Source organism: Daucus carota, chromosome 3 (assembly GCF_001625215.2).
Source record: "Daucus carota subsp. sativus chromosome 3, DH1 v3.0, whole genome shotgun sequence".
In the NCBI taxonomy this organism is placed as follows: Eukaryota; Viridiplantae; Streptophyta; class Magnoliopsida; order Apiales; family Apiaceae; genus Daucus; species Daucus carota.
Genome location: NC_030383.2, coordinates 21057113 through 21077344, shown reverse-complemented (window position 1 = coordinate 21077344; position 20232 = coordinate 21057113). Strand labels below are relative to the sequence as shown.

Here is a 20232-nt window from a genome sequence, read left to right as displayed (position 1 = left end):
GAGGCCAGGCTAAGTGGAGCATCAAATTATGTCTTTAGAAATAGGGCCTTTTGATCCTTACATTGCAAGCTCAGATACCCTCACTCAGGCCACCAAGCTGTACGCCAACGAACAGAAACACAATATTTATATTTACTAATTCATGTAAATATGATTCTCAGAAACTTGAATTTTTATGATATCATGTAATTATAATTATCTCCCAATTTGTTAGTATAAGATTAACTAATTCATTTATATCGATAAAAAAAGCTAATTTATTTATAAAAGTACTTAAAAATTTTAGAATTTAAAAAGTTTGTTATATTTGGATAGTGCATGGAATTTAAAAATTTTGTATAAAATAGTAAGAAAGATAAGAAAATGGGTAACAGGATGGGATCTATTAATATTTTATGCATGCATCTGCAGAAGTCCTTGTAGTATAATAACCACGGACACTCGAAAACGCGGTGAGGGAGACCTACATCATGCTAATCAACAAGAAGCAGCCCACTTTTCATCAAAAGCACGAGTTCCTTAATAGAGCACTGAACGAAAACAATTTAGTTTCATGCATCATTTCTAATGTCTCAAATTTAGTTTCATGCATCATTTCTAATGTCTCAAATTGTAATAGTTTTAGAACTTTAAAAGTGTAATAAGTTTAAATTCTTATTACGCGAGGATTCTTCACTATTATATGCTGCAACTTCAACCGTTGTTGAAGGAGATTCTTCCGGACTAACTCGGCTAGTTACAAACTCGGCTGCGGGTTCATAGTTAATGGAGGCATTATGTGGTTACCATATGAATAGGCGGCCCCCATCCAAAATCTGAATCGTATATTGGCAGTCTAGTCCGGCTGTTGATGTAGGTTTGGGCTTGCGAAGTATTGAGGTCCTCGGACAAGAGCTGATCATAGACCAGGCTGGCATTCCAGGAAGTCGGGTGCTGATCTCAAGTACTCATTTCCCATCTTTGACAATGCAGCGTGAATTCTCTTTGCAGAGTTCACTAAAGGCTCTGATATAATTTCACCTGCTGTGCCAACTGGGATGGCTAAAGACTACATTGCCTAGATAGCCTGGAGGAAGTGGAGGGCTCAGTCTGAACCGTCCATCCGTGACCACGTAAAGATATATATATACACACACTGGGATACAGAAGAGTAGAAGGGTTTTTAATTAGTTTATATTATTACAATCCACGTAGATGTAAATAGAGACGTTAGAAGCCACTCTGTCAAACATACACCCGCCATGTCAGCTTTCCGTCAGGTCAACCAGTCAAACTAACGGACATGTCATTATCCCTTACTAAAGTGGTACGAATGAGACCCCATTAAATTTGATAGAACTTTTGATACTACAGGCTCACTTCAGTTGTAATAACCCGGATTTTTAAAAATATTTTTATTAATATTATAAATGATTTTCTTTAAAGAAAGGAATAAGATTTAATATTTTATTCCAGTTTAACGAGTTTTCAAAAGTTTATATTTAAACCCCGGGTTATTGTGTTATTGATAAATAATTGTATTTTCAAAACGGATTTTCATATATTATTTTGAAAATTCTGTATGAATATTATGTGAATATAGGTGTTATGTGATTAAGTGGTATTGGTGAATTTGTTTGTTAATTAATTATGGTTAACTATGAGTATTATATGATTAATATATGAATTTTGTGATATCTAGTTTATTGAGCTGAATGCTCGTATGTGTTCGTATTTGAGAGATTTCAATTTCTATATGCTCAGGAGAAAATATAGTTTATTTGGATATTTTCATATCGATTTATGGGATATTAGATGATTTTATAATCGATTTACGGATTTAATTGTGTAAATTTATAATTATTTATTAATTATTTGACTTCCGTAAAACCGTTCACTCGTAACGAGGTAGCAAATTTTCTTCCCGGAAGTTTCGAGAAAACTCACCTTTAGCCTAATTTGAATATTCCGGACATTTTTCGTGTTTTGACTTTTTCGATCCGGAGTACGGTTTGTTCCGGAGCCGGTCCGGCGGAGCTTTTCGGTATTCGATAATTATCCAGTTTGTCTCGATAAACGTGAAACGAGATATTTTCTTCATCCTTATCTTGTCATAATTGCCATGGGACCCGCAAACCAATAATTGAGTTAAAAAGCCCCGTTTTGATGATTATCTTGAAAACTAGTACCGATTGGACCCCACTTTCTTAATATAAAGCTATTAAATACGTATTTTCATGCCATAAACGATCCAAAGGGGTACCAATTATTTGTAAATATAAATATACCTTTCTAGAGCTTATTTTCACCCGTAAAATCATTTCACCAGTTTCTCTGCACGAATACCGAGAGAAACCGAGCGGTGTTCTTCGTGTTCTTCATAATCAAACGAAGATTTGAAGGCGTTATTGGAGTCAGAATCAAGCGTGCGAATAGTCAAATCGAAGATATCGAAGAGTAGAATCTATATCTGCAATCAAAAACAACCTGAGATTCACAGGTAGGGAGTAATTGAAGTTTTAAATTTCGAATTAATATGATTTAAATAGTGAATTTTTGAAAACGTGTTTGTTTGATTGTTTTGATGATTCCATGTTGTAGAGCATGTTTTTCTCGTCGTTTTGGTATATTATATGTTGATTTTTGAGTTCCATAACACCTAGAAATAAGGGTTTGATTCTTGGAATTGAGTGTTCTTGAAGTTCTTGAAGCTTTTGGCCGGAAAATTATGAATTTCGGCCGGATTTTCATTCTGTTAAATCTGGGAGGTGGTGGTATATATGAATAGATAGAGGAGGAAAAGGGGAATCGATTGATATAGCTATTTTGTGTGTTGGGTTGCAAATCGAGCCGGTCGGGGAAGGAAAAGGTTCGCCGGCGGCGAACCTTTCTTTTCAAATTCCGGCTGCCTCGGGTGGTCTCTGGTGAAATGGATCGAAGGGATCAATTCCTGGGAAGCTGTAGATCATATCTGGATAGTTTGGTGTGGAACAGAGGCCGGGAACGGAGATTCCGGCGACGGGGGGGCGGCGGCGGCGGTATAATTACCGTTTAGCCCCCCAGTTTTTGAAGATGATGAAGATTTTTCCTTCTGGTTTTGTTTTTGACATTGCAGCCCCCAAAGTTTTCAAAGTTTACACCTGGCACCCTGCCGTACAATTTCAGATTTCTTACATTTTAAACCTTTTCAAAAATTTATTTTGAAAATTGATTTTTAATGATTTATTTTAATTTCAAAAATGTTTTAAATTATTTCTTTATTTAAAAATAAATCTAATTTGATTTATTAATTAATTTTAATTAGTAATTAATTATTTTAATTGGTCAATTAATTTAAATATTAATTGATTAATTATTTTAATTAATTATTAATTGATTTTAATTGATTAATTAATTGGATTTAATTAATCCTGTTTGATTTAAAAATTCCGAAAAATAGTTTCGAGCTTTAAAATATTTTTCTAAATTATGTTCAAGGCTCGTCAATTGTTTATAAATGAATTCAAGTCCAATTTCAAGTATTTGGGACTTGATTATTTATCCGGAAAGTGATTCTTTTATCGATTTTAATTCCGAAAAATGTTTAAAAAATTCCAGAAAATTCCCGAAAAATCATTTTAAACCCAGGAATGGATTTGACATCAATCGGGATGGGAGACTTAATGTGTAATGTGTTGTCTGCTATCGGTGTAAGGTATTATATGTTGAGAGCGGAGTCAGAAAACGGTTTTGGTCATAACTTTTGATCCGTAAGTCGGAATCAAGTGAAACGAAAGAGAGACAGAAGCTTATAAAGTCTAGTTTGATATGACATAATAATATGAGGGAGTCGAGAATGTGAATAATTGATGTTAAATGTGCAGAATGTGATTATATGTTATTTGCTTGCTATTAATCGATGATTACGTGATATATATGTTTAGACTCGATATTATATACATGATAAATGACTTATATGACATAGTGTCATGATTTGATTAATATTGGACAAGGACATATGGATTATAGGAATTGGATTTGGTTGGTTGATTGTTGATTGAGATAAGAGAACAGGTGGATAGTCTAATAAATAGACGAGACGCTGTCAAATTTTCGATAGGACTTATATGATAATTGATTTGTGATATGTTATGTGAAATATGACTTGACTATATGGTGGAGTCAAAGCATGATTACGTGTTAAGTGATATTTGATAGGTTTGAAAGGGGTATATAAGTGGGTATCGATATGCGTGATATGTATATGCGATCGATTGATTAGTGATTATGTTATTATCTTATTCTCGTTAAGGATTGGACGAGACGTGGATGACCGAAGACGTTCAGAAGGACAAGTGGTGTTCCAAAGCGAATAAAGAATGAGTCGAGTAAGCGAAGTGCTGTGGCAAATAGAGTATAGCTAGAGATGGTCTAGAGATTATAAGATGCATATATTGTGAAAGTGGAAAGATGAGATAAAGATGTGAGACTGGAGTCAGATTTAAGGCAAGTATCCTGCACCCTTCTTTTGGATATCTTGCGATTATTCTGATCCATTCTTTTCGTATGTGTTGCAAATATTCGTTCCTCTCTTTTTCATATTTGGCAAGTGCAAATATTTTTATCCATCCTTTTCTAATCCTCAGAAAATTCAGATAATTTCAGTTTTACAAATTAATTCGAAGTTCAGATTGTCACTGAAGCATGTGTTGCTCAGTGATGATTAGAACCTAGAATGACTTGGGATCTTCTTGATTATTCAAACCGCCATTGTCATGCTGGTTTAGCAGGCTAAATTCAGTTGCTTAGCCGATAATGGAGGATACTGAATAGTTAAGGATTTCCTGAACTATGATTTATGGAAGGATGGACTCTGGTTTATGAAAAGTTGATTATCAAATGTTGATTTGGAATTATTTTATCATGGATATTAATTGTGTTTATGTTCTGTTGTTATACGTTGACCTGTTATTGAATTATAGAATTGGATTATTGTTTTTATATAAACCTGTGGACCAGATTCGTGGTCATGTTAGGCCAATGAGTGCCTTGGATCCAGTGATAGAGCATGGCGGGGCCTGCTCGGGGTTAGTGCGGAACTGATCAGCTGCCTAACCTTGGTTTTCATTAAAATATGATAGTCCAATTCAATAATTCTTTTGGAAAGATTGAATTCCTCAGTATTCAATTGCTGCAAGGTAGTGTGATTTTCTTATACAATACCTAAACTCGTGAACTCAGGTTGAATCCCTTTTATATCTTGAATCCGTGAACTTCTGTTATATCATTTCAGAATTATCAATGTTTATTGTTACTTGCTGAGCATTGTTGCTCACCCTTGCTATTCCTTTCTAACCATTTCAGAAAGGCTTAAAGATGAGATGATTGATTGAGATTGTGGATAAGGCTAATGCTAGGCGAGGAGACAGAGTTGAGGATCCAGTGGTCGAGGAGTGTTCAGGAAAGTTGATGAGGTTGGTGCAAGCTGGAATAGTTGACAGTGATTCTTCTTATCGAAGATGATCTGATTCGGTAAGAGATGTTGTGTAATAATAGTGGTAGATTCTAATTTCAATACTGTAACCTGGATGCGATCCTGTTGCTTTTAGGGGGTTTAAATGTTCTCTTTCGAATCATTTATTAAAGTTTAAATGTTCTCTTGAAATTCTCTTATTATGACTTTCAAGTTACAAATTCAGGTTTTGAAATCATTTGATTTATGTTCTTTTTCAAATATTTTCCGGTTTTAAATTCTTTTGATTTTCATTATCTTTTAAAAGAAAAAGAAAATACGGGTTTTCAAAAGTGTTTAAAAATGGGTTTTATGTGGTGACGTCAGAATCCAGACCCCCGGATTCTCGGGCCGTCACAGTTGGTATCAGAGCAACAGGTTACAAGTTATTGAAATTTGAATATAGATCATAGTTATAGGTTTTCTAGAGAAGAATGTGGTGTGACCTCACATAGAGGTATGGTCGGACTATTTAGGATTAGTCTAGAGATGTGAGTGAAGCATAGAGTTAGTTAGATGATCAAGTTAAGTGTGGATATTTAAAGAGATTAGGATTCTTAAGTTTAGACATATGATTTCTAGTATGTTGATTAATTGAGATGGTGAATTGTGAGAAAGGTCAAGATTAGACCTAGATAGAAGAGTTTGATAATGAATGATTGAGTTGAAATTGGTGAAAATGCAGAGTTCAGAGTATTCTGACTATACTGCATATTTGAAATTGGATTATTGTATTGATTTGAGGATGATATAAATGCATGGTTCATAGTATGTTGACCATGTCAGATATTTGGAAGATGTATATTGTTTTGAGTGAAGATATGAAGAGTAAGTGTAGAATATGAGTTGTATTGGATGAGAAGGAGAGATTGGTAGATAGAGGTTGATAGGTGAGAAGTGAATGATAGAGAGTACGTGAAATTGAGTCCAGTTATTAGAGACGGTGTCTACGAGTAAGTTATAACGTTAGTCCTCGACGACAACGCTTCGAGCTAATCGGGATTTCAAATGGCATCAAGGTGGGCCCATAACCCACAGGTTGATGATCCAGACAATCGAAGATACGTTACGTGTTGTGCTATGGAATTCAAAGGCAACTGGATGAAACATGAGAATGTAAACTACATGGGCCAGAGTTATTACGGACGATAACGTCTACGATGACATCTTACGAGGCTATTACGAGTCAAATCGATTGATTATCGAGAACGTTGAAAGAATGACATAAATCGAATAACGATTTCGTAAAGTAGAGTGGGAATTTGAGAAGACCTTGGCAATACCTCTCTCCAACTAAAGATTCTTTTGATTATATGTTTTTCCTCAGTGAGTTATTATGATATCATTTCAATAAATGAGATCTTCAATCTCTTAAATTCTAAGATGACATTGATATTGATTATTGGTATGAGCTGGAAAACAAAGATGTGTGATAAAGGTTTGTTGTGAAGAGATAGTGATGTTCCTTGATATTGTTTGACAATTCTCGACATTCCTTGATACCCTTTCATCTTCCTTGATATCCATTAGTGTTCTTTGATATTGTTGATATTTCTTGATATTCTTTGATGTTCCTTAACATTTCTTCAATTTGATTGGGATGAACAACCCTATTTATAGGGGACACAAGGTATACCTGTCTGTGTGATAGGAGTTGGATGGGACGCCATCACTTGTGTGTGTTGTGATTACAAGAAGGTTAACAACCTTTAGTAGTGTCTAATATGGACACGCAACATTAAGTTCAATTGATCGTATCGATCTCCCAGTCACTCTTATATTCCAATGTGACCTAATTTCAGAACATCTTGTTCCTCCAAATTTCTCAAAGATTGATTATTGGGAAATGAATTCTGCAGTTGCGAAAGCCTGATTCTGTATTTCTTTAAAGTTAAAGGTATGCCAAGGCCGATCCAAGATGAATGATGATACGTTATTACGAAGTGTATAGTGGAATCTTCAAAGTGATACATTTGAGTTTCTTCGGGGGATTCCGAGGACGGAATCCTTATAAGGGGGGTAGAATGTAATATCCCATATTATTAAATTTAGAATGGATTATTATAAATCTATTTGTCTAAATATTATTGTTGACTTTAGTTGAAAAGTGAATTGATTATGTGAAAGTTTTATGTGATTATACTTGTTATGTGGATTGATATGGATTTTACAAATTATGCGTCCTCCTTCTTTCTCGGATTCCGAGGACGGAATCCCTATAAGGAGGGTAGATTGTAATAACCCGGATTTTTAAAAATATTTTTATTAATATTATAAATGATTTTCTTTAAAGAAAGGAATAAGATTTAATATTTTATTCCAGTTTAACGAGTTTTCAAAAGTTTATATTTAAACCCCGGGTTATTGTGTTATTGATAAATAATTGTATTTTCAAAACGGATTTTCATATATTATTTTGAAAATTCTGTATGAATATTATGTGAATATAGGTGTTATGTGATTAAGTGGTATTGGTGAATTTGTTTGTTAATTAATTATGGTTAACTATGAGTATTATATGATTAATATATGAATTTTGTGATATCTAGTTTATTGAGCTGAATGCTCGTATGTGTTCGTATTTGAGAGATTTCAATTTCTATATGCTCAGGAGAAAATATAGTTTATTTGGATATTTTCATATCGATTTATGGGATATTAGATGATTTTATAATCGATTTACGGATTTAATTGTGTAAATTTATAATTATTTATTAATTATTTGACTTCCGTAAAACCGTTCACTCGTAACGAGGTAGCAAATTTTCTTCCCGGAAGTTTCGAGAAAACTCACCTTTAGCCTAATTTGAATATTCCGGACATTTTTCGTGTTTTGACTTTTTCGATCCGGAGTACGGTTTGTTCCGGAGCCGGTCCGGCGGAGCTTTTCGGTATTCGATAATTATCCAGTTTGTCTCGATAAACGTGAAACGAGATATTTTCTTCATCCTTATCTTGTCATAATTGCCATGGGACCCGCAAACCAATAATTGAGTTAAAAAGCCCCGTTTTGATGATTATCTTGAAAACTAGTACCGATTGGACCCCACTTTCTTAATATAAAGCTATTAAATACGTATTTTCATGCCATAAACGATCCAAAGGGGTACCAATTATTTGTAAATATAAATATACCTTTCTAGAGCTTATTTTCACCCGTAAAATCATTTCACCAGTTTCTCTGCACGAATACCGAGAGAAACCGAGCGGTGTTCTTCGTGTTCTTCATAATCAAACGAAGATTTGAAGGCGTTATTGGAGTCAGAATCAAGCGTGCGAATAGTCAAATCGAAGATATCGAAGAGTAGAATCTATATCTGCAATCAAAAACAACCTGAGATTCACAGGTAGGGAGTAATTGAAGTTTTAAATTTCGAATTAATATGATTTAAATAGTGAATTTTTGAAAACGTGTTTGTTTGATTGTTTTGATGATTCCATGTTGTAGAGCATGTTTTTCTCGTCGTTTTGGTATATTATATGTTGATTTTTGAGTTCCATAACACCTAGAAATAAGGGTTTGATTCTTGGAATTGAGTGTTCTTGAAGTTCTTGAAGCTTTTGGCCGGAAAATTATGAATTTCGGCCGGATTTTCATTCTGTTAAATCTGGGAGGTGGTGGTATATATGAATAGATAGAGGAGGAAAAGGGGAATCGATTGATATAGCTATTTTGTGTGTTGGGTTGCAAATCGAGCCGGTCGGGGAAGGAAAAGGTTCGCCGGCGGCGAACCTTTCTTTTCAAATTCCGGCTGCCTCGGGTGGTCTCTGGTGAAATGGATCGAAGGGATCAATATCCTGGGAAGCTGTAGATCATATCTGGATAGTTTGGTGTGGAACAGAGGCCGGGAACGGAGATTCCGGCGACGGGGGGGCGGCGGCGGCGGTATAATTACCGTTTAGCCCCCCAGTTTTTGAAGATGATGAAGATTTTTCCTTCTGGTTTTGTTTTTGACATTGCAGCCCCCAAAGTTTTCAAAGTTTACACCTGGCACCCTGCCGTACAATTTCAGATTTCTTACATTTTAAACCTTTTCAAAAATTTATTTTGAAAATTGATTTTTAATGATTTATTTTAATTTCAAAAATGTTTTAAATTATTTCTTTATTTAAAAATAAATCTAATTTGATTTATTAATTAATTTTAATTAGTAATTAATTATTTTAATTGGTCAATTAATTTAAATATTAATTGATTAATTATTTTAATTAATTATTAATTGATTTTAATTGATTAATTAATTGGATTTAATTAATCCTGTTTGATTTAAAAATTCCGAAAAATAGTTTCGAGCTTTAAAATATTTTTCTAAATTATGTTCAAGGCTCGTCAATTGTTTATAAATGAATTCAAGTCCAATTTCAAGTATTTGGGACTTGATTATTTATCCGGAAAGTGATTCTTTTATCGATTTTAATTCCGAAAAATGTTTAAAAAATTCCAGAAAATTCCCGAAAAATCATTTTAAACCCAGGAATGGATTTGACATCAATCGGGATGGGAGACTTAATGTGTAATGTGTTGTCTGCTATCGGTGTAAGGTATTATATGTTGAGAGCGGAGTCAGAAAACGGTTTTGGTCATAACTTTTGATCCGTAAGTCGGAATCAAGTGAAACGAAAGAGAGACAGAAGCTTATAAAGTCTAGTTTGATATGACATAATAATATGAGGGAGTCGAGAATGTGAATAATTGATGTTAAATGTGCAGAATGTGATTATATGTTATTTGCTTGCTATTAATCGATGATTACGTGATATATATGTTTAGACTCGATATTATATACATGATAAATGACTTATATGACATAGTGTCATGATTTGATTAATATTGGACAAGGACATATGGATTATAGGAATTGGATTTGGTTGGTTGATTGTTGATTGAGATAAGAGAACAGGTGGATAGTCTAATAAATAGACGAGACGCTGTCAAATTTTCGATAGGACTTATATGATAATTGATTTGTGATATGTTATGTGAAATATGACTTGACTATATGGTGGAGTCAAAGCATGATTACGTGTTAAGTGATATTTGATAGGTTTGAAAGGGGTATATAAGTGGGTATCGATATGCGTGATATGTATATGCGATCGATTGATTAGTGATTATGTTATTATCTTATTCTCGTTAAGGATTGGACGAGACGTGGATGACCGAAGACGTTCAGAAGGACAAGTGGTGTTCCAAAGCGAATAAAGAATGAGTCGAGTAAGCGAAGTGCTGTGGCAAATAGAGTATAGCTAGAGATGGTCTAGAGATTATAAGATGCATATATTGTGAAAGTGGAAAGATGAGATAAAGATGTGAGACTGGAGTCAGATTTAAGGCAAGTATCCTGCACCCTTCTTTTGGATATCTTGCGATTATTCTGATCCATTCTTTTCGTATGTGTTGCAAATATTCGTTCCTCTCTTTTTCATATTTGGCAAGTGCAAATATTTTTATCCATCCTTTTCTAATCCTCAGAAAATTCAGATAATTTCAGTTTTACAAATTAATTCGAAGTTCAGATTGTCACTGAAGCATGTGTTGCTCAGTGATGATTAGAACCTAGAATGACTTGGGATCTTCTTGATTATTCAAACCGCCATTGTCATGCTGGTTTAGCAGGCTAAATTCAGTTGCTTAGCCGATAATGGAGGATACTGAATAGTTAAGGATTTCCTGAACTATGATTTATGGAAGGATGGACTCTGGTTTATGAAAAGTTGATTATCAAATGTTGATTTGGAATTATTTTATCATGGATATTAATTGTGTTTATGTTCTGTTGTTATACGTTGACCTGTTATTGAATTATAGAATTGGATTATTGTTTTTATATAAACCTGTGGACCAGATTCGTGGTCATGTTAGGCCAATGAGTGCCTTGGATCCAGTGATAGAGCATGGCGGGGCCTGCTCGGGGTTAGTGCGGAACTGATCAGCTGCCTAACCTTGGTTTTCATTAAAATATGATAGTCCAATTCAATAATTCTTTTGGAAAGATTGAATTCCTCAGTATTCAATTGCTGCAAGGTAGTGTGATTTTCTTATACAATACCTAAACTCGTGAACTCAGGTTGAATCCCTTTTATATCTTGAATCCGTGAACTTCTGTTATATCATTTCAGAATTATCAATGTTTATTGTTACTTGCTGAGCATTGTTGCTCACCCTTGCTATTCCTTTCTAACCATTTCAGAAAGGCTTAAAGATGAGATGATTGATTGAGATTGTGGATAAGGCTAATGCTAGGCGAGGAGACAGAGTTGAGGATCCAGTGGTCGAGGAGTGTTCAGGAAAGTTGATGAGGTTGGTGCAAGCTGGAATAGTTGACAGTGATTCTTCTTATCGAAGATGATCTGATTCGGTAAGAGATGTTGTGTAATAATAGTGGTAGATTCTAATTTCAATACTGTAACCTGGATGCGATCCTGTTGCTTTTAGGGGGTTTAAATGTTCTCTTTCGAATCATTTATTAAAGTTTAAATGTTCTCTTGAAATTCTCTTATTATGACTTTCAAGTTACAAATTCAGGTTTTGAAATCATTTGATTTATGTTCTTTTTCAAATATTTTCCGGTTTTAAATTCTTTTGATTTTCATTATCTTTTAAAAGAAAAAGAAAATACGGGTTTTCAAAAGTGTTTAAAAATGGGTTTTATGTGGTGACGTCAGAATCCAGACCCCCGGATTCTCGGGCCGTCACAGTTGGTATCAGAGCAACAGGTTACAAGTTATTGAAATTTGAATATAGATCATAGTTATAGGTTTTCTAGAGAAGAATGTGGTGTGACCTCACATAGAGGTATGGTCGGACTATTTAGGATTAGTCTAGAGATGTGAGTGAAGCATAGAGTTAGTTAGATGATCAAGTTAAGTGTGGATATTTAAAGAGATTAGGATTCTTAAGTTTAGACATATGATTTCTAGTATGTTGATTAATTGAGATGGTGAATTGTGAGAAAGGTCAAGATTAGACCTAGATAGAAGAGTTTGATAATGAATGATTGAGTTGAAATTGGTGAAAATGCAGAGTTCAGAGTATTCTGACTATACTGCATATTTGAAATTGGATTATTGTATTGATTTGAGGATGATATAAATGCATGGTTCATAGTATGTTGACCATGTCAGATATTTGGAAGATGTATATTGTTTTGAGTGAAGATATGAAGAGTAAGTGTAGAATATGAGTTGTATTGGATGAGAAGGAGAGATTGGTAGATAGAGGTTGATAGGTGAGAAGTGAATGATAGAGAGTACGTGAAATTGAGTCCAGTTATTAGAGACGGTGTCTACGAGTAAGTTATAACGTTAGTCCTCGACGACAACGCTTCGAGCTAATCGGGATTTCAAATGGCATCAAGGTGGGCCCATAACCCACAGGTTGATGATCCAGACAATCGAAGATACGTTACGTGTTGTGCTATGGAATTCAAAGGCAACTGGATGAAACATGAGAATGTAAACTACATGGGCCAGAGTTATTACGGACGATAACGTCTACGATGACATCTTACGAGGCTATTACGAGTCAAATCGATTGATTATCGAGAACGTTGAAAGAATGACATAAATCGAATAACGATTTCGTAAAGTAGAGTGGGAATTTGAGAAGACCTTGGCAATACCTCTCTCCAACTAAAGATTCTTTTGATTATATGTTTTTCCTCAGTGAGTTATTATGATATCATTTCAATAAATGAGATCTTCAATCTCTTAAATTCTAAGATGACATTGATATTGATTATTGGTATGAGCTGGAAAACAAAGATGTGTGATAAAGGTTTGTTGTGAAGAGATAGTGATGTTCCTTGATATTGTTTGACAATTCTCGACATTCCTTGATACCCTTTCATCTTCCTTGATATCCATTAGTGTTCTTTGATATTGTTGATATTTCTTGATATTCTTTGATGTTCCTTAACATTTCTTCAATTTGATTGGGATGAACAACCCTATTTATAGGGGACACAAGGTATACCTGTCTGTGTGATAGGAGTTGGATGGGACGCCATCACTTGTGTGTGTTGTGATTACAAGAAGGTTAACAACCTTTAGTAGTGTCTAATATGGACACGCAACATTAAGTTCAATTGATCGTATCGATCTCCCAGTCACTCTTATATTCCAATGTGACCTAATTTCAGAACATCTTGTTCCTCCAAATTTCTCAAAGATTGATTATTGGGAAATGAATTCTGCAGTTGCGAAAGCCTGATTCTGTATTTCTTTAAAGTTAAAGGTATGCCAAGGCCGATCCAAGATGAATGATGATACGTTATTACGAAGTGTATAGTGGAATCTTCAAAGTGATACATTTGAGTTTCTTCGGGGGATTCCGAGGACGGAATCCTTATAAGGGGGGTAGAATGTAATATCCCATATTATTAAATTTAGAATGGATTATTATAAATCTATTTGTCTAAATATTATTGTTGACTTTAGTTGAAAAGTGAATTGATTATGTGAAAGTTTTATGTGATTATACTTGTTATGTGGATTGATATGGATTTTACAAATTATGCGTCCTCCTTCTTTCTCGGATTCCGAGGACGGAATCCCTATAAGGAGGGTAGATTGTAATAACCCGGATTTTTAAAAATATTTTTATTAATATTATAAATGATTTTCTTTAAAGAAAGGAATAAGATTTAATATTTTATTCCAGTTTAACGAGTTTTCAAAAGTTTATATTTAAACCCCGGGTTATTGTGTTATTGATAAATAATTGTATTTTCAAAACGGATTTTCATATATTATTTTGAAAATTCTGTATGAATATTATGTGAATATAGGTGTTATGTGATTAAGTGGTATTGGTGAATTTGTTTGTTAATTAATTATGGTTAACTATGAGTATTATATGATTAATATATGAATTTTGTGATATCTAGTTTATTGAGCTGAATGCTCGTATGTGTTCGTATTTGAGAGATTTCAATTTCTATATGCTCAGGAGAAAATATAGTTTATTTGGATATTTTCATATCGATTTATGGGATATTAGATGATTTTATAATCGATTTACGGATTTAATTGTGTAAATTTATAATTATTTATTAATTATTTGACTTCCGTAAAACCGTTCACTCGTAACGAGGTAGCAAATTTTCTTCCCGGAAGTTTCGAGAAAACTCACCTTTAGCCTAATTTGAATATTCCGGACATTTTTCGTGTTTTGACTTTTTCGATCCGGAGTACGGTTTGTTCCGGAGCCGGTCCGGCGGAGCTTTTCGGTATTCGATAATTATCCAGTTTGTCTCGATAAACGTGAAACGAGATATTTTCTTCATCCTTATCTTGTCATAATTGCCATGGGACCCGCAAACCAATAATTGAGTTAAAAAGCCCCGTTTTGATGATTATCTTGAAAACTAGTACCGATTGGACCCCACTTTCTTAATATAAAGCTATTAAATACGTATTTTCATGCCATAAACGATCCAAAGGGGTACCAATTATTTGTAAATATAAATATACCTTTCTAGAGCTTATTTTCACCCGTAAAATCATTTCACCAGTTTCTCTGCACGAATACCGAGAGAAACCGAGCGGTGTTCTTCGTGTTCTTCATAATCAAACGAAGATTTGAAGGCGTTATTGGAGTCAGAATCAAGCGTGCGAATAGTCAAATCGAAGATATCGAAGAGTAGAATCTATATCTGCAATCAAAAACAACCTGAGATTCACAGGTAGGGAGTAATTGAAGTTTTAAATTTCGAATTAATATGATTTAAATAGTGAATTTTTGAAAACGTGTTTGTTTGATTGTTTTGATGATTCCATGTTGTAGAGCATGTTTTTCTCGTCGTTTTGGTATATTATATGTTGATTTTTGAGTTCCATAACACCTAGAAATAAGGGTTTGATTCTTGGAATTGAGTGTTCTTGAAGTTCTTGAAGCTTTTGGCCGGAAAATTATGAATTTCGGCCGGATTTTCATTCTGTTAAATCTGGGAGGTGGTGGTATATATGAATAGATAGAGGAGGAAAAGGGGAATCGATTGATATAGCTATTTTGTGTGTTGGGTTGCAAATCGAGCCGGTCGGGGAAGGAAAAGGTTCGCCGGCGGCGAACCTTTCTTTTCAAATTCCGGCTGCCTCGGGTGGTCTCTGGTGAAATGGATCGAAGGGATCAATATCCTGGGAAGCTGTAGATCATATCTGGATAGTTTGGTGTGGAACAGAGGCCGGGAACGGAGATTCCGGCGACGGGGGGGCGGCGGCGGCGGTATAATTACCGTTTAGCCCCCCAGTTTTTGAAGATGATGAAGATTTTTCCTTCTGGTTTTGTTTTTGACATTGCAGCCCCCAAAGTTTTCAAAGTTTACACCTGGCACCCTGCCGTACAATTTCAGATTTCTTACATTTTAAACCTTTTCAAAAATTTATTTTGAAAATTGATTTTTAATGATTTATTTTAATTTCAAAAATGTTTTAAATTATTTCTTTATTTAAAAATAAATCTAATTTGATTTATTAATTAATTTTAATTAGTAATTAATTATTTTAATTGGTCAATTAATTTAAATATTAATTGATTAATTATTTTAATTAATTATTAATTGATTTTAATTGATTAATTAATTGGATTTAATTAATCCTGTTTGATTTAAAAATTCCGAAAAATAGTTTCGAGCTTTAAAATATTTTTCTAAATTATGTTCAAGGCTCGTCAATTGTTTATAAATGAATTCAAGTCCAATTTCAAGTATTTGGGACTTGATTATTTATCCGGAAAGTGATTCTTTTATCGATTTTAATTCCGAAAAATGTTTAAAAAATTCCAGAAAATTCCCGAAAAATCATTTTAAACCCAGGAATGGATTTGACATCAATCGGGATGGGAGACTTAATGTGTAATGTGTTGTCTGCTATCGGTGTAAGGTATTATATGTTGAGAGCGGAGTCAGAAAACGGTTTTGGTCATAACTTTTGATCCGTAAGTCGGAATCAAGTGAAACGAAAGAGAGACAGAAGCTTATAAAGTCTAGTTTGATATGACATAATAATATGAGGGAGTCGAGAATGTGAATAATTGATGTTAAATGTGCAGAATGTGATTATATGTTATTTGCTTGCTATTAATCGATGATTACGTGATATATATGTTTAGACTCGATATTATATACATGATAAATGACTTATATGACATAGTGTCATGATTTGATTAATATTGGACAAGGACATATGGATTATAGGAATTGGATTTGGTTGGTTGATTGTTGATTGAGATAAGAGAACAGGTGGATAGTCTAATAAATAGACGAGACGCTGTCAAATTTTCGATAGGACTTATATGATAATTGATTTGTGATATGTTATGTGAAATATGACTTGACTATATGGTGGAGTCAAAGCATGATTACGTGTTAAGTGATATTTGATAGGTTTGAAAGGGGTATATAAGTGGGTATCGATATGCGTGATATGTATATGCGATCGATTGATTAGTGATTATGTTATTATCTTATTCTCGTTAAGGATTGGACGAGACGTGGATGACCGAAGACGTTCAGAAGGACAAGTGGTGTTCCAAAGCGAATAAAGAATGAGTCGAGTAAGCGAAGTGCTGTGGCAAATAGAGTATAGCTAGAGATGGTCTAGAGATTATAAGATGCATATATTGTGAAAGTGGAAAGATGAGATAAAGATGTGAGACTGGAGTCAGATTTAAGGCAAGTATCCTGCACCCTTCTTTTGGATATCTTGCGATTATTCTGATCCATTCTTTTCGTATGTGTTGCAAATATTCGTTCCTCTCTTTTTCATATTTGGCAAGTGCAAATATTTTTATCCATCCTTTTCTAATCCTCAGAAAATTCAGATAATTTCAGTTTTACAAATTAATTCGAAGTTCAGATTGTCACTGAAGCATGTGTTGCTCAGTGATGATTAGAACCTAGAATGACTTGGGATCTTCTTGATTATTCAAACCGCCATTGTCATGCTGGTTTAGCAGGCTAAATTCAGTTGCTTAGCCGATAATGGAGGATACTGAATAGTTAAGGATTTCCTGAACTATGATTTATGGAAGGATGGACTCTGGTTTATGAAAAGTTGATTATCAAATGTTGATTTGGAATTATTTTATCATGGATATTAATTGTGTTTATGTTCTGTTGTTATACGTTGACCTGTTATTGAATTATAGAATTGGATTATTGTTTTTATATAAACCTGTGGACCAGATTCGTGGTCATGTTAGGCCAATGAGTGCCTTGGATCCAGTGATAGAGCATGGCGGGGCCTGCTCGGGGTTAGTGCGGAACTGATCAGCTGCCTAACCTTGGTTTTCATTAAAATATGATAGTCCAATTCAATAATTCTTTTGGAAAGATTGAATTCCTCAGTATTCAATTGCTGCAAGGTAGTGTGATTTTCTTATACAATACCTAAACTCGTGAACTCAGGTTGAATCCCTTTTATATCTTGAATCCGTGAACTTCTGTTATATCATTTCAGAATTATCAATGTTTATTGTTACTTGCTGAGCATTGTTGCTCACCCTTGCTATTCCTTTCTAACCATTTCAGAAAGGCTTAAAGATGAGATGATTGATTGAGATTGTGGATAAGGCTAATGCTAGGCGAGGAGACAGAGTTGAGGATCCAGTGGTCGAGGAGTGTTCAGGAAAGTTGATGAGGTTGGTGCAAGCTGGAATAGTTGACAGTGATTCTTCTTATCGAAGATGATCTGATTCGGTAAGAGATGTTGTGTAATAATAGTGGTAGATTCTAATTTCAATACTGTAACCTGGATGCGATCCTGTTGCTTTTAGGGGGTTTAAATGTTCTCTTTCGAATCATTTATTAAAGTTTAAATGTTCTCTTGAAATTCTCTTATTATGACTTTCAAGTTACAAATTCAGGTTTTGAAATCATTTGATTTATGTTCTTTTTCAAATATTTTCCGGTTTTAAATTCTTTTGATTTTCATTATCTTTTAAAAGAAAAAGAAAATACGGGTTTTCAAAAGTGTTTAAAAATGGGTTTTATGTGGTGACGTCAGAATCCAGACCCCCGGATTCTCGGGCCGTCACATCAGTGACCAAATTGAGATTTTTCCCGTTTAAAATTAGAATCAACTTGTAGTTTCACTTTTGACTCATTTAAGCATGTAAACAACTTGTTGCTTCATTATTGGCTAGATTGAAGTTGGAAACAACTTGTAGCTTCATTCCAGACTCGTTTGAAATTGAAAACAACTTGTAGCTTCATTTTCGGTTGTTTAAAATTAGAATGAACTCGTAGTTTCATTCTTGACTCGTTTGAGCCCGGAAACGACTTGCTGCTTCATTATTGGCTAGTTTGGAGTTGGAAACAACTTGTAGCTTCATTCCAGACTCGTTTGAAGTTGAAAACAACTTGTAGCTTCATTTTCGGTTGTTTAAAATTAGAATCAACTTGTAGTTTCATTCTTGACTCGTTTAAGCATGTAAACAACTTGTTGCTTCATTATTGGCTAGATTGAACTTGGAAACAACTTGTAGCTTTATTCCAGACTCGCTTGAAGTTTAAAACAACATGTAGCTTCATTTTCGGTTGTTTAAAATTAGAATCAACTTCTAGTTTCATTCTTGACTCGTTTGAGCCTGTAAACAACTTGTTGCTTCATTATTGTCTAGATTGAAGTTGGAAACAACTTGTAGCTTTATTCCAGACTCGCTTGAAGTTTAAAACAACTTGTAGCTTCATTTTCGGTTGTTAAAAATTAGAATCAACTTCTAGTTTCATTCTTGACTCGTTTGAGCCTGTAAACAACTTGTTGCTTCATTATTGTCTAGATTGAAGTTGGAAACAATTTGTAGCTTCATTTCAGACTCGTTTGAGGTTGAAAACAACTTGTAGCTTCATTTTCGGTTGTTTAAAATTAGAATGAACTCGTAGTTTCATTCTTGACTCATTTGAGCCCGGAAACGACTTGCTGCTTCATTATTGGCTAGTTTGAAGTTGGAAACAACTTGTAGCTTCATTCCAGACTCATTTGAAGTTGAAAACAACTTGTAGCTTCATTTTCGGTTGTTTAAAATTAGAATCAACTTGTAGTTTCATTCTTGACTCGTTTGAGCCCGGAAACAACTTGTTGCCTTATTATTGGCTAGATTGAAGTTGGAAACAACTTGTAGCTTAATTATTGGCTAGATTGAAGTTGGGAACAACTTGTAGCTTCATTCCAGACTCGTTTGAAGTTGAAAACAACTGTAGCTTCATTTTCGGTTGTTTAAAATTAGAATGAACTTGTAGTTTCATTCTTGACTCGTTGGAGCCCGGAAACAACTTGTTGCTTCATTATTGGCTTGATTGAAGTTGGAAACAACTTGTAGCTTCATTCCAGACTCGTTTGAAGTTGAAAACAACTTGTAGCTTCATTTTCGGTTGTTTAAAATTAGAATCAACTTGTAATTTCATTCTTGACTCATTTGAGCCCGGAAACAACTTGTTGATTTATTGTTGGCTAGATTGAAGTTGGAAACAAGTTGTAGCTTCATTCCAGACTCGTTTGAAGTTAAAAACAACTTGTAGCTTCATTTTCGGTTGTTTAAAATCAGAATGAACTCGTAGTTTCATTCTTGACTCGTTTGAGCCCGGAAACGACTTGCTGCTTCATTATTGGCTATTTTGAAGTTGGAAACAACTTGTAGCTTCATTCCAGACTCGTTTGAAGTTGAAAACAACTTGTAGCTTCATTTTCGGTTGTTTAAAATTAAGATGAACTCGTAGTTTCATTCTTGACTCGTTTAAGCATGTAAACAACTTGTTGCTTCA

At 34.2% G+C, this 20232-nt stretch overlaps 3 long non-coding RNA genes across 3 annotated transcripts; all 3 read left to right on the top strand.

Moving 5' to 3' along the window:
• The first annotated feature begins 1802 nt into the window (after positions 1 to 1802).
• Positions 1803 to 5623, top strand: LOC135151223 (uncharacterized). Its single transcript, XR_010289827.1, has 2 exons — positions 1803 to 2479; positions 5323 to 5623. It is a non-coding gene; the product is annotated as an uncharacterized LOC135151223 (long non-coding RNA).
• Positions 5624 to 8140: 2517 nt separating this feature from the next.
• Positions 8141 to 11962, top strand: LOC135151221 (uncharacterized). Its single transcript, XR_010289826.1, has 2 exons — positions 8141 to 8817; positions 11662 to 11962. It is a non-coding gene; the product is annotated as an uncharacterized LOC135151221 (long non-coding RNA).
• A 2517-nt stretch (positions 11963 to 14479) lies between these two features.
• On the top strand, positions 14480 to 18301 carry LOC135151241 (uncharacterized). Its single transcript, XR_010289843.1, has 2 exons — positions 14480 to 15156; positions 18001 to 18301. It is a non-coding gene; the product is annotated as an uncharacterized LOC135151241 (long non-coding RNA).
• The last annotated feature ends 1931 nt before the right edge of the window (positions 18302 to 20232 follow it).